We start from the raw sequence: 12,498 nt of genomic DNA, 5'->3' as shown, positions 1-12,498 counted from the left end.
CTGTTTGTCAAATGCCAAGCTCGATTCCACCCCTCTGGGAGCTTTGCGCTGGCTCTTTTCTTTCCCGGAACACCCTTCCCCCAGATCTGTAAGTATCTGCCTCCCCCCCAATCCGGGGGTCCACTCCAAAATCAGCTAGCTACCAAGAGTGGCCTTTGCCAGCACCAATGTGAATGGTCTCCCTAGCTACTCAGTATCGCCTCACAATTCCTTCCAATTTATTCCACAGTCTAATTATGTTCTTCCCTGTTATTGATCTCTTTCTTCCCTGTCTTCCCCCAACAGAACTATAAGTGTCTTGAGGGCTGGGACTTTGTTCCTTAGTGCCAAAGACAGTCCCTGTGTCCTGGATGGTCTTTAGTAGATTTGCTGAACAAACAAATGGGTGGATGGATGGATAAAAGGCAGAGAAGGCCTCTGGTCTTGCAGACTTCATATTTTCTCACCTTGTGAACAGAGGAGAAAATGGGGGGCTCCAGGCCACCAGCAAGCCTATGACAGCACTCAGAGTGCACCCTCTGAGACCCTGGGAGCTGGCAAGACTTCTGCCCTTTTCCGTTCTTTCTTCTTCTGTCTGGAGACTCTTTTTCAGGGGTCTGGGGTTTCCGTCTTGCTTGATCTCTGGCTGTGCTGTGCCCCCGTCACCCACCGATGCCTGGATGCCGTTGGCTGGGACCTGTGAGCTCACGCTTCCTTGGTCTGCTCCTTGCCCCATCCTGGCCTCTGCCCTTCCCTTTCCTGTTTTCCCTTCTCTTCTTTCCAGTCCAGAGCATCTTACTTAACAAGCCCACAGTGATCAAGGAACATTCTCTCCCAGGCCGTGTAGCTCCAAAGAGGGTAGGCTGCTCTTAGGCACCTGTGTTGAACACACACGTGCGTATTAGATGAACCAACAGGCCCACCAGTCCCAGCAAATAACATGGCTGTTTGCAGAGAACATGTGCATGCTTTTTAAGTTATCTAAAGTTGTGACTCACCCACCTTCTATCTCCTGGAGAGACCTCAGTCTGGGGAGGTGGTTGAGAACCCTCAGGCTTACAGACGAACCAGTGGCATCTCAGCTTTCCCATTGGCTCCCAGCCTCGTGGCTGCCCCCTGGGTGGCCTGCCTCGCTTCTGAGCAAATAGGGGAACTGAGGAGGAGCTGGAAGCTGGAGAGCCCTCATAAGGTCTGGTGGCCTTGCCAAAGGGTCCTGTTGATCCCACCTGGCATGTTCCCAGCCTCTGCTCCCAAGATGGTGAACATGGCAAGTCAGCTCCTGGTGGAAACAGGCACACAGGTCCCCAAGGCCAGAGAATTCCTTCCTTCTCCTCTAGAGAACAGGTTGGGTTCCCTTCCCTTTGACATAAACCCTCAATATTAGAGCACATTCCCAAACCAGCCATTCCTGGTTGCCATATTGGTGGATGTCGGCTCACTTCAGCAAACTCATTTGATGAGCTTTAGTTGGATGCCAACATCAGCCAGGTACTGAGAGAGGCTGAGGATATGAAGGTGATAATGACATGGACCTCACCTTCTCATCTTCAGGGAGCCCCCCTTCTATCACAGGGGACACGCCAGGGCAAGGATGTGCTGAGGGTATCTGGTCACCCTCGTCATCATCAGAATTGCAGCAAAAATAGTACCAGCACAGAGCTGTTGAGTTAAGATGCGTGTATCATTGTGTAGATGGTCTCACTTAGAATCCTCCCAACAGCACGGTGAGCCAGCTGGGTGTCATTGCTGTCACTGTTTCTGCAAGGAGGACAGAGATTTGGAGAGCTGAGCAGGTGCTCACAGCCAGGGTGCTGAGCGGCATCTGAACCTGAGCTGGGAGGCGGGTGCCCTTGCGCGTAGCAACCATGCAGGTGTGTTCCAGTGCCACACGGGGGACGATTCAGGCGGTGTGGGGCCACTGCATTGACACTAATCCCACCATGATAAGGCCACTCCCTAGTTCTGCCCTGATCCTGATCGCCTCCAGGACAGTCTCTCTGCAGACCACATACCTTGAACACCTTCTTAATGATGACTAAATTTTTTTTCTTTTTTTTTTTTTTTTTGCATAAAGAGAGGGCGAGCCAAGAGCTCAGAGCCTTCGGCACACAACCATACCTGGTTAGATTCTGATGAGGGTGTTTTGCGCTTTCCTTTATTTAAATTTATAGTGACTTTCTCTTTATGGCACTTGAAACTGGTTTCCATTTGTTTACTGGCATCGTCTCTTTCTAAAGTAAGAATTTTGAGGAGAAAAGTATGGAGTAAAAGATATTAAGTGAGTGGTGGCGGAGGAGTGCCAGGCTCTGGGCTGAAGGATGTGTGTGATGGGTCCGCTGCACTGCAGGTCCGCAGGCCCTGCTCGGACTTGGCCTCGCGTCTTGTGAATGCCCGTCACCCTACAGACCGCAGGACACCCCTGGCCCTTCATCACACCTGTCTGGCTTTGTGCTCTAGCGATTCCCCGCCTCTTTCTTCATCTCCTCGGCAAGTCACAGGTTTCTAAAGTGCAAAGACTGCATTGCATTTCTGCGTGTCCCTGGACACCAAGCATACTGCTCCCTGGTTGCTGGTGATTGATGGTCTCGATCTTGTGGGTGTCGCTGCTATCGCTCGACAGTACCTGGCTTGAGCATTTGGCATGAATTAACCGCTTACTCACACATTTGAGAAAAAAGGCCAACACAACTCAGAATTTTCCTATTATACGCATCTCTTGGCATCTCATTCCTTCTGGGGCTGTGGTGGCCTCAGCAGGGAGTGAGGACGGCTGCTCTACCCTGGGGAACTTTGGGCTGCTGAGGTTGGAGAACATGGGAGGGGATGCAAGCAGTAGTGACCTTTCTAGAAAAAATGAAGTGTAACCAGCTCTGACAAAATGTATGCGTATTTATGTCTTAGTTTTTTCTGTGAAACAATAACCCAGTAGTGATAGTGATGACCAATCAGAAAATGTTGATGTTGTAAGTGAAAGACACAGACTGGTGTTGTCTTAGAACATAAAGACTTGGTTGTCCAGATGCATGTCTGATTCAGGTGGGGCTTGATCCAGTGCCTCAGATGATGTCACTGTGGACTGGATTCTCTCAGTCTGCCTCCATTCTGTCTTCCGTGGCATTGTCTTCAACCTCAGTCTCCACGGCAGGGGATGATGGCTCTTCTTTCCAGAAGCCGAGGCAAATGTTGCCTGGCACGTTGCCAGCTCTGATGGGTGCCGTGCCCATCCCTGAACAAATTAGAGTCACACAGGCTGGAATTAAAGTTCTGAATCTCCCCACCCCAACTATGTGACCTTTGGAACGTCATTTCCTCTCCCTGAGTCTCATCTGTGCGATGGGGATAATGATAGTACCGGCTGGGTAGGGGTGTTGTGAGATTTAAATGAGAGAACGGAGGGAAGGCATGAGTATGCCCGTGGAGCATCTACTAAGTGTTCAGGGACTGGGCCACAGCAGTGAGCAGGGAGACCTGGTCAGTGCCTTCTGGCAATGTCATGGTTGTGGGGCACAGACACTCACTGGATCATCCCAGAAATAGGCATTTTGTCACAATTCTGAAGAACGCTGTAAAGGATCAGTCCTGGGTCTTCCCAGCCTGAGAGGCCAGGAGAGCGAACTGGCCTTGGTCTGGGGTCTAAGGGAGGTCAGATGACTCCGTGAAGAGTAACTGATAGACTGGCCTTGTCGCTGTCCCTGGGCCTTGCCACGTTCATCCTGCATGCGGTTCCCTCTGTCTGGAACCCTCCACCATCTTTGTGCGGGTTGGCCGCCTTCAGCTCCTTGGGCCTCAGCTAACCTCCCTCTGCATTCCGTTCACAATGGGGCCCCTCGCCCTGCCCTTCTTGTCACTCTCGAGCCCTCCCTTCATGCATTTTTCCTCATGGCGCTTGTCCCAGCCCCCAGTCACACTAGTTAATTATTTGTGTTTTTATTACTTATTGTCTTGCCCGCCAACTGCATGTGGGCATCACGGAGGCGCGCCCCTTGCTCGCAGTGCTGGCAGCCGTGTCTGGGGTAGAGTCGGGCTCCTCCTGATGGGGGCTCATCAGAAAGTTGTGGAGCGAATAAAGGAACAAACTGAGAACCCTTCTAAATGTATTCTCTCTGTGCTACCAGTTGACATTCCTGGAAACTAAGAGTTGAATCCTAAGGTTGAAAAAAAAAAGTCCCACGATTTCTTTCTTCCCCCATCCATGCCCGCGTTCGGGCAGGAGAGCTGGCTGCTCTCTGGCTCTGGGAAGGTATCAGGTCAAACCCTGCCCTCTGTGCATTTCTGAACTTGAGTTATGACTTCCAGACCCCACAGCATTGCTCTTTTGTTTAACTGGTGTCCTGCTGAGGGGCTTCTCTTGTCTTTTAGAAAGAAACCTCGCCTACATGAGAAAATGTGGAGCTCATTAAAAACCCGGATTGTGAAATTTCTTTCAGAAGGAAATGCATCTGAGCTACAACCCGGGAGGTTCTGAGGAATCCATTCCTTGTTCTAACTTCTGGAAAGTTCTGGAATTGGGGAATCCTGAGTAGGATTCTGTCCTGCCCTTCCCCACTCCCTGACCGTCGCCCCTCCTTCACGCCATGTGTTTTCACTTCTCTCCTGCACTTCGTTTCTGTACTTCTCCCCCGAGTCTGGACGGTCCCCAGGTGTGACGGAGACTGAGATAGGGAGGAACAAGGAGGGACACACCACAAAATGTAGGCAAACCCAACAGATATTTTTTCTCCGACCCTGGGAACAAAAGCTTAAATATTTCCATGTAAGGGAACGAAGCAAGTCGCGTGAGGAAACTGCCCCCCTCGCCCCCGCAAACCTCAATGACAACGAATTGATTGCTGCAGATTCTGATGTTTTGCCACTTTGGTTTGGGGCCCCAATTCCTATTGAAGTCAGCCAAGGTGTACAGATTCCTCGGGATCAAGGTGCTGTTTCATGCGCGTTGCAGGATTTCAGTCGCTGCGTGGGGCAGGTTTTAATGGGCCCGGTTCTTTACAGCTCCCTTACCATGCCCTTGACCGCATAACCTTGCTGTGCCCCCCGAGGCCCAAGAGCTTGGCCGCGGGAGTTGCTTTGGCCAATGGGATGTTCTCAGATGCGGTATGGACAGAGGCCTGAGAAAGGTCTGTGTGTTGGGTGTTCTCTCTCTGGGGCCCCTCCCACTGCCATGGGAAGAACACACCTGGGATGACCTGCTGGAGGATGAGAAATGGAGCAGAGCTGAGTCATTTCTTTGTCCCGCCCAAAGTCAACCGGGATCCCCCAGCAGCCAGCTGATTGCCAGCAAGCCTGGCAAGATCTCAGAGCTGCTTAGCCAACAAATGCTCTCGTTCACCGTCGGTACGGTTTGGGGGATGTTTGTGATGCACACTACTATGGCTGTAGATAACAAATACACCCCCCTCCCAAAGACTTCCGATCTATCAGGAGAGAAAAGTACATGTACAATTACAACCACAACCACTACTATAGCTGGTCAATGCTTACTGATTTTGTGTCAGGCCCTATAGTCAATACTTCACCTACGTTCTCTCATTTAATCCATACGGCGACCCTACTAGGTAGTTACTACCATTATCCCCATTTCAAAGATAAAAAAATGTAAGGCTCAGAGAGGTGAGGTGACTTGGCCAAGGTCATACAGCCAGCAAGGGTCGGGTAGTCAGGCTTTCCATCCAGGTCTGTTTGGCTTCAAAGCCCGTGAGTGTTACCGTTATGCTTTACTACAAGTCTGCAGAGGCTGTAAGCGGCTCTAAGAGAGCCAGGAGGTATTTCCTTTAAACAAGCTCAGGTAGAACTTTCTAGAAGGGGCAGCATTTGGGTTTTGAAGTGGCTTTGGATAGGATTCATGCAGAGGTGGAGGGAATGGAGGAGTGCTTTTGTGAATATTTTTATTCTGCAAGCCGATCAAGCTACTATTCAACAGTGGCTGGAACCAAGTCTCCCAAATCCAGCAACTGGTTGCATTTGGTGGACACAGGAACTCACCACGTTAGGAGCTCTAGAAGGGTACACTTTGTGAAAAATTCCTCTGATAAGAGTGAAGGCTACTTCAAGGTGGGTAAAACAAGCAGGTGTGTTGCGGCGTGTTGACTTAACTTGCTCAGAAGCATCTCTCCCATGAATCTGCTAGGATGCCTGGCATTCCCATCTTAGGGAGGCGCAGAAGGCGCCTGCTAAAAGCACACATGTTGGAGATAAGTGGAGAGGGTCTGTGTGTGTGTGTGTGAGTGGTCTGGCTGGGGGATCCTTGGGGGGGTTGCTGGGAAAGGAAGGAGCTGGAGGCATCACTGAAGAAAAACCTGAAAGGCAGGCCCTGAAGTGTAGGAGAGAGATTCTCAAATTCAGTCTGCTCCCGCTGAGGGCTGATGCTGCTGAAGACAGAGCCTCTGCGCCCTTCCCTCGGGAACCGGTCCCTCCGTGGCGTGTCGCTGTGCCAGGCAGCCGTGAGGTCCCATCTGATGGCCGTCTAACATGCTGCTTCAGGGACGGCCCTCCCTCCCCTCCATGCTGTGCTGTTTCTGCTGCCACAAGAAATGGTTTTGAAAGAGCACTCGTGTCTTGCCTGTGAGAAGTGTGGAACCTCCGATTTTCTGGACAAGGTTTAAACGTTTATTTTGGTAGCACTTGCCATCCCCTGACCAGGTCAACCAGCATGCCCGTCCTGCCGCTGTTCTGGGGACAACCACCAGCAGACGCATCTTTCACCAGTGGATACTACAACCCCTTACCTCTGCACCAGCCACCATTGCAGTAAGTTGAGCCAAAACATCAGGATGCTTTTGACCGCAAGTGGCAGAATCCTCATTTGAACTGGCTCGGACAAAGATGGGAATGTACTTACTGGTGGGTGGATGTGAAAAGTCCAGGGTGCCATGTTGGATCCAGGGGCTCAACGTTTAGTCTCAGCTCCCTGCTGCTGCTTTCTACCTTTGCTCTCTCTGTGTTGGACGGACTTTCCCCTCGTGGGGACAAGATGGCTGCCAGCACCTTCGTGAGTCCCTCTGGTCCTCTCAGCAGCTGCATGGAAAAACATTCAGAGTCCCAGAACCGAATCTCTTTGCTCTGATGGGGCCAGGCTTGGCTCACAGCCCCGTCCTCCAACAAATCACTGCATTCAAGCTTGTGTTAATTTCCTTCAGCCGCTGTAATTAACCACCACAAACTCAATGGCTTAAAACCACACAAATTTATTATAATTCTGGAGGTCTGCCTATTTTAAAGGTGATGCGATGCTCTGGTTAGTCCACAGACATAAGCCTTGCCCTGGAGCCCCACACAAGCTACACAGAACGTGGAGAGACATAGTTTCTCAAGGGAAGATATAGTCCAGACCTGGAGGAACAGGATGTTGAAGGGGGTAGCAACAGCAAACACAGGAGAAACTCTGCAGCTCTTGTCAACTGTTTTTGCTAGACTCACTGTCAGATTCTTTTTTTTGGGATCAACCCAATTTCTTTTAGCCCTTTAACACATGTAATTGGCAGGGCTGAAGTTTGGAATGCATTGTGATAATTTTATTTCATTGGGAACTTTATATACAATTTATGTCACTCTTAAAGCAAGGAATTTGGAGCCGTGTACCTCCTGCAGTGCGTCTTACAATGAGCCCCATGCTGACGAGAAGGCACATAGCTAGGACTTGGATAACATAGAAAAGTGCTTAATTATCTGGTTTCTGAGCAAGTCCAGGGTTCCACTGGGATAGGTTGGGTGGGAGGAGGAAACTCCAGGATAATGGAAAAGTACATAATGTATTATGTTACTCTTACTTAAATCCCTTAAATTTAAAAGAAAACAATCTTCAAAAGAGTCACAAAGCACATGAAGAGGCAACTTGAGGCGATGCTTCTCTAGATAAATCACAGTACTCTTAACGGCTGGATTTTGAATCACAAATTAAGTGAGAGGCACAAAGACAGAGCCGCACATCTGCCGGTTTGGAAGAAGTAGCTGGAAGATCAGCAGAAGGACCCTGCCACGCACTTGGCCGAGGCCCACACGAGTGCCGATACATCTCTCCTCAGCTGGGTGCGTTTGATGGCAGGGACAGTGAAGGGGGATCGAGGAGGAGGAGCGAGGCCACTCACTGCCTGCTGCAGAGGGGACACGGTCTTTCAAGTGACCTGGCATCAGCGATTATGGGAATAAGGAAGCTAGACAGATGGAGAGGTGAGCACTCGTCAATGATGCACAGAAGAACATGAGTATCATCATAGACCCAGGGTATGGGTTTGAGAGGCAGCTGCCTACTGGTTGTGAACCTTGTCCCTGGGATTGGATGATTCTGAATTTGAATCCTGACTTTGTCACTTTAATAGCTGTGAGGCCACGAACCGGTCACTCCAACCTTTTTGAGCCTCTATAATTGTTAACCTTTTTTTTCATCTAGAAAATGGGGATAATGATAGCACAAGATTTTTTGAGTTGTCACAAGGGCAAAACAATGATTAAAACCCTCACCATCAGCTCACCATCAAATCATGTGAACTGTGTTTCCTTTGCACACTGCATGGACTAAAGCCCAGGAGGACTGGTAGTGTTCCAGCCAGAATTTTTTCCATCGAATGTGACAGAATCCCAAAAAAGCTTAAACCAAAAAGAAATTATGAGCTATTACAAATGAAAAACGTAGGGATAGTGTGGATTTCAGGCCCAGATGTATCCAGGGGCTCAAAACAGGACACCAACCCAGTTCTCTCCAGCTCTTGACTCCACTTTCCCCCATGTTGGGTCCAGCCTCGGGCAGGGTCTTTCTTCATGGTGGCAAGGTGGCGACCAGTAGCTTCAGGGACATTTCCTTTCTTCTCCACAATCCCAGTGAATAGAGAACTTCTTTTTCAAGTGTTTTGGCAAAAGTCCTGAGATTGACTGATTTGTCTAACCTTGCCCAGCCCTGAACTGATCGCCGGGGCCAAGCAGACAGGATCTTTGGATTAGCCACATCTCAGTCACAAGCCCACATTGGAGTCCCAGACCCACTGACCACGTGGACAAAGGACGGTGGGTCCTCCAAGAAGAACCAAAAGGCAGGGCAGGGATGCTGGGTGGGAAAAAATAACCAGTGTTTCCCACAGCGGCCTTCAAAGTCATGGCTAAGGAATCAATCAGTGCACCACGAAGTGAACAAACAACCCAACAGAAACACGGGGAGGCCGCTGAGACCACTCCTGATTTTCTCAAGTCCTCCTTGCTCTGCACACCCAACCAGCTGGATCAAACCATGAGAGCGTAGGGAGCAAGCCCTCGGATTTCCCGAGGCAGCACCATGGTGTGGAGAGGTGCATCCTCCTGTGTCTGTTGGCCCTTGTCCCTGTTATAAGAAAAGTGATTTGGATTTTCGAAGTTCCTCTGTACCTTCAAGTTGCCAAAATAGATAATGTTTTATTAATTCCCACAGATTCTTTTAAGAGCTACTTTCAAGAATGATGACATTTCCCCTTCCCAGTGCAAGGAACAGCTCTCTGCTCATGTCCACGTTCCTCCACCTGAGCGATTTTGTAATCAAAACGCTCTGCTCCTTGTCCTCCTTCCCCTGTCCTCCCTCCCCTCCCCTGCTCCCCTCTCCCCTCCATGTTGCCCCTCCTCCTTGCCCAATTTAATGAGATCCTTCCAGATTTCAGTTATGGGCAAACCAGCTTTGTGATTTTGCCAAGTCTCCAAACCACCTTTACAATGACTACTTCATATTTTAGCTTAGGTTACTTTTTTTTTAATTAAATAAATTAATTAATAAGTTAATTTAGAAAGGAATTCTATTCACCACCACACATGGAAAACCAGTACCACTTGCCATAAATAAAAGATAAATATAAAATTAAATGCAATGAAAAAAATCTTACAAAATCTCAATGACAACAACAAGAACAACCAGATTCAAGACCAGGCAAAGAGCTTGAACAGACATTTCTCTGAGGAAGACATACTTAAGGCCAATAAACACATGAAAAGATGCTTGACATCATTAATCATGTGGGAAATGCAAATCAAAACTACAATGAGTAGTTGTACCACCTCACCTCACACTCATTAGGATGGCTACTATCAAAAAATTAAAAAATTAAAAAAAAAAGTGTTGGTGAGAATGTGGAGAAAAAGGAATCCTCGTGCACCGTTGGCGGGAATGCAAAATGGTGCCTCTGTGGTGAACAGTATGGAGGTTCCTCAAAAAGTCAAAAACAGAATTACCGTGTCATCCAGCAACTCCACTTCTGGATATAAACCTGAAAGGATTGAAAGAAGTCTCTGGAAGAGATATTCACACAGCCGTGTTCATAGCTGAATTCTTCACAACAGCTAAAACATGGAAGCAACCCAGCGTCCATCAACGGAGGATAAGCAAAGTGTGGTCCATACCTACTAGGGAGTACCGTCCTTCGAAGGGAGGGACATTCTGACACCTGCTACAATAGGAACGAATCTTGAGGACATCATGTGAAGTGAAATAAGCCAGACACAAAAGGCTGTTCTGCTGCGGGGAGGGGGAAACGGGGGAGTCAGTGTTTAATAGGGACAGCGTTTCAGTCTTACAAGGTGAAAGGGCTATCTGTGGAGAGGGGTCGTGGTGGTGGCTGTGCAAGTGTGAATATATTTAACATCCTTGACCTGTGCACTGAAGAAGGTTAAGAGGGTAAATCTGGTGTTATACATATTTTACCACCATGTAAAAAAAAAGAGAGAGAGAGAAAGAGAGAGAAAGAGAGAAAGAAATCCTATCTGGATTCTGTGGCCGGCCCGAGGCCTCCAAGCCTGTGGCCTGTGTCTCTCAGCAGGAAAAGAAAGATTGTATGAGAGTCATTGCAGACATTCCCGATCCAGGAGCTCTCCTGGGAGCAGTCAGAAGGACCGAGGAAGAGCAGAAAAGGGGAGAACTTTCTCACAGGAGAGCACATGTTGTTGAATGTCCTGGCGAATACCTGCTCAAATCATTGGGCTCAGGTTGCTGACCTGGCTGAAGACCAGTTAAAATTCTGCCCCCACCGACCATCCAGCTGACTGTCGCCTCTTTTCTCAGCTCTGGTCTCAGCGCCCTGTATCCTGGGTTCTCTGTCCCAGACTTCCTGCTGCCGACTAGATGAGGAGACTCTAAGGCGAGGGCCAGAGCCAGGCTGGTCCCCCGCGGTGCGGGTGCCTCCCGATGCGCCCACTCAGGTGTGCTGGTTTTGGTCCAAGCTGTGGAAGGCAACGGACTCAGTGAGTGGCCTGAGCAGCTCTGATGCGTCCTGTATCTGGGCGCACCCGAAAACCACCTTCTACCCCTTCCTCTTTTTAGCTCGTTAGCGTACCTTTTCTTTCTCCAGCCACCCCTCAGTCCAAAACATCTTCTTTTGTAGGTGATGGGCATTTTATTTCTAAGGGAAGGGATAATGATGAAGAGATCCAAGTTCTAGCCCAGCAGGAACAGAAGATAATCCTAGTCTTGGGTGTTTTTCTAATTTTCAAAGCATGGAGCACAAAAAAATGAAGCAGGGCCCCCCTGCAGAGCTTATGTCCTGCTTGGTGATGAATCACCCTGGAGGATGATGTCTCCACGTCCCACTCCTTGACTTGGACTCAAGGACTGGGCAGGATGGAAGGGGCAGGGGCGGGCTGGAGAGACTTCCCCATCAGCCCGGTTCCGGGGGCTTGTGTGCTCTTCACCTCGCATGGTGTTGTAACGAATCACCCAGCAGTGACTGGTGCAAACCAGCACCTGTAGCCCTCATGGGTTCTGTGGGTCAGCCTTCCGCCAGGCGGCGGGGAAGGGGGCCGGCCAGTCCTCAGCCGCAGGTCTGGGAGGCTGGGGCTCCAGTCGCCTCTGGGCCCAGGTGTTCACGTGTCGTTGGTTGGCGCCGGCTCTTGCTGGGAGGAGTCGGATTCTCTCCATGTGGGCTGCTCTGTGTGACCTCGGTGCGCGGGCTCATTCAGGCCTGCTCCCAGCATGGCCGCCGTGCTCAGAGGACCAGCGTCCGGGGGAGGCAGCCAGGTGGGGCTGTGGCCTTTTTATGACGTCTGCCGCCTTCTCTGGGAGGAGTCTACGGGAGGAGCGTCAAAGGATTTGGGGAACGTGTGTGAAGTCGACCTCAAGTGCCCTGAGACCGGAGCAACTCCAGGGCCTCAGGCCTGTCTATCGCCCCACAACTTGGCGGTGCCCGAGGTTCCCTGGGAAAGCCACCTCCCACCCAGCACAGGCTGACAGGCTCAGCTGCCGGCCCTGCGGGGACCGCCCAGTGCCATCCGGGGCCCACCTCTGTGTATTTGTCTGTCCCTCTGGTCAGAGGACTCTGGTGAGGGAGGGCCTCTGGGGGCCTGCAGGGCTTCTCAGAGGTCAGCAGCCCAGGGCCAATTCCTTCATTCATTCATCCGCTCATCACAAATCTGTCCGCCGCGCGTCCTGTGCGCCCAGATACCGTTCCCAGCGCGCACGGTCTTGGTAACAACAAAATAAGGCAACCCTTGTCTGCTGTGCTGCTCAAGGCAGAAGACAAGACTCAGGTGAGCAGGGAGAGCCCTCCACGCATTGCACCTGGACCACCCTGAAGGTTGCAG

Source organism: Phoca vitulina, unplaced genomic scaffold, assembly GCF_004348235.1.
Source record: "Phoca vitulina isolate PV1807 unplaced genomic scaffold, GSC_HSeal_1.0 scaffold50, whole genome shotgun sequence".
In the NCBI taxonomy this organism is placed as follows: Eukaryota; Metazoa; Chordata; class Mammalia; order Carnivora; family Phocidae; genus Phoca; species Phoca vitulina.
The sequence above is the reverse complement of the archived record's forward strand: the minus strand, read 5'-3'. Positions refer to the sequence as shown.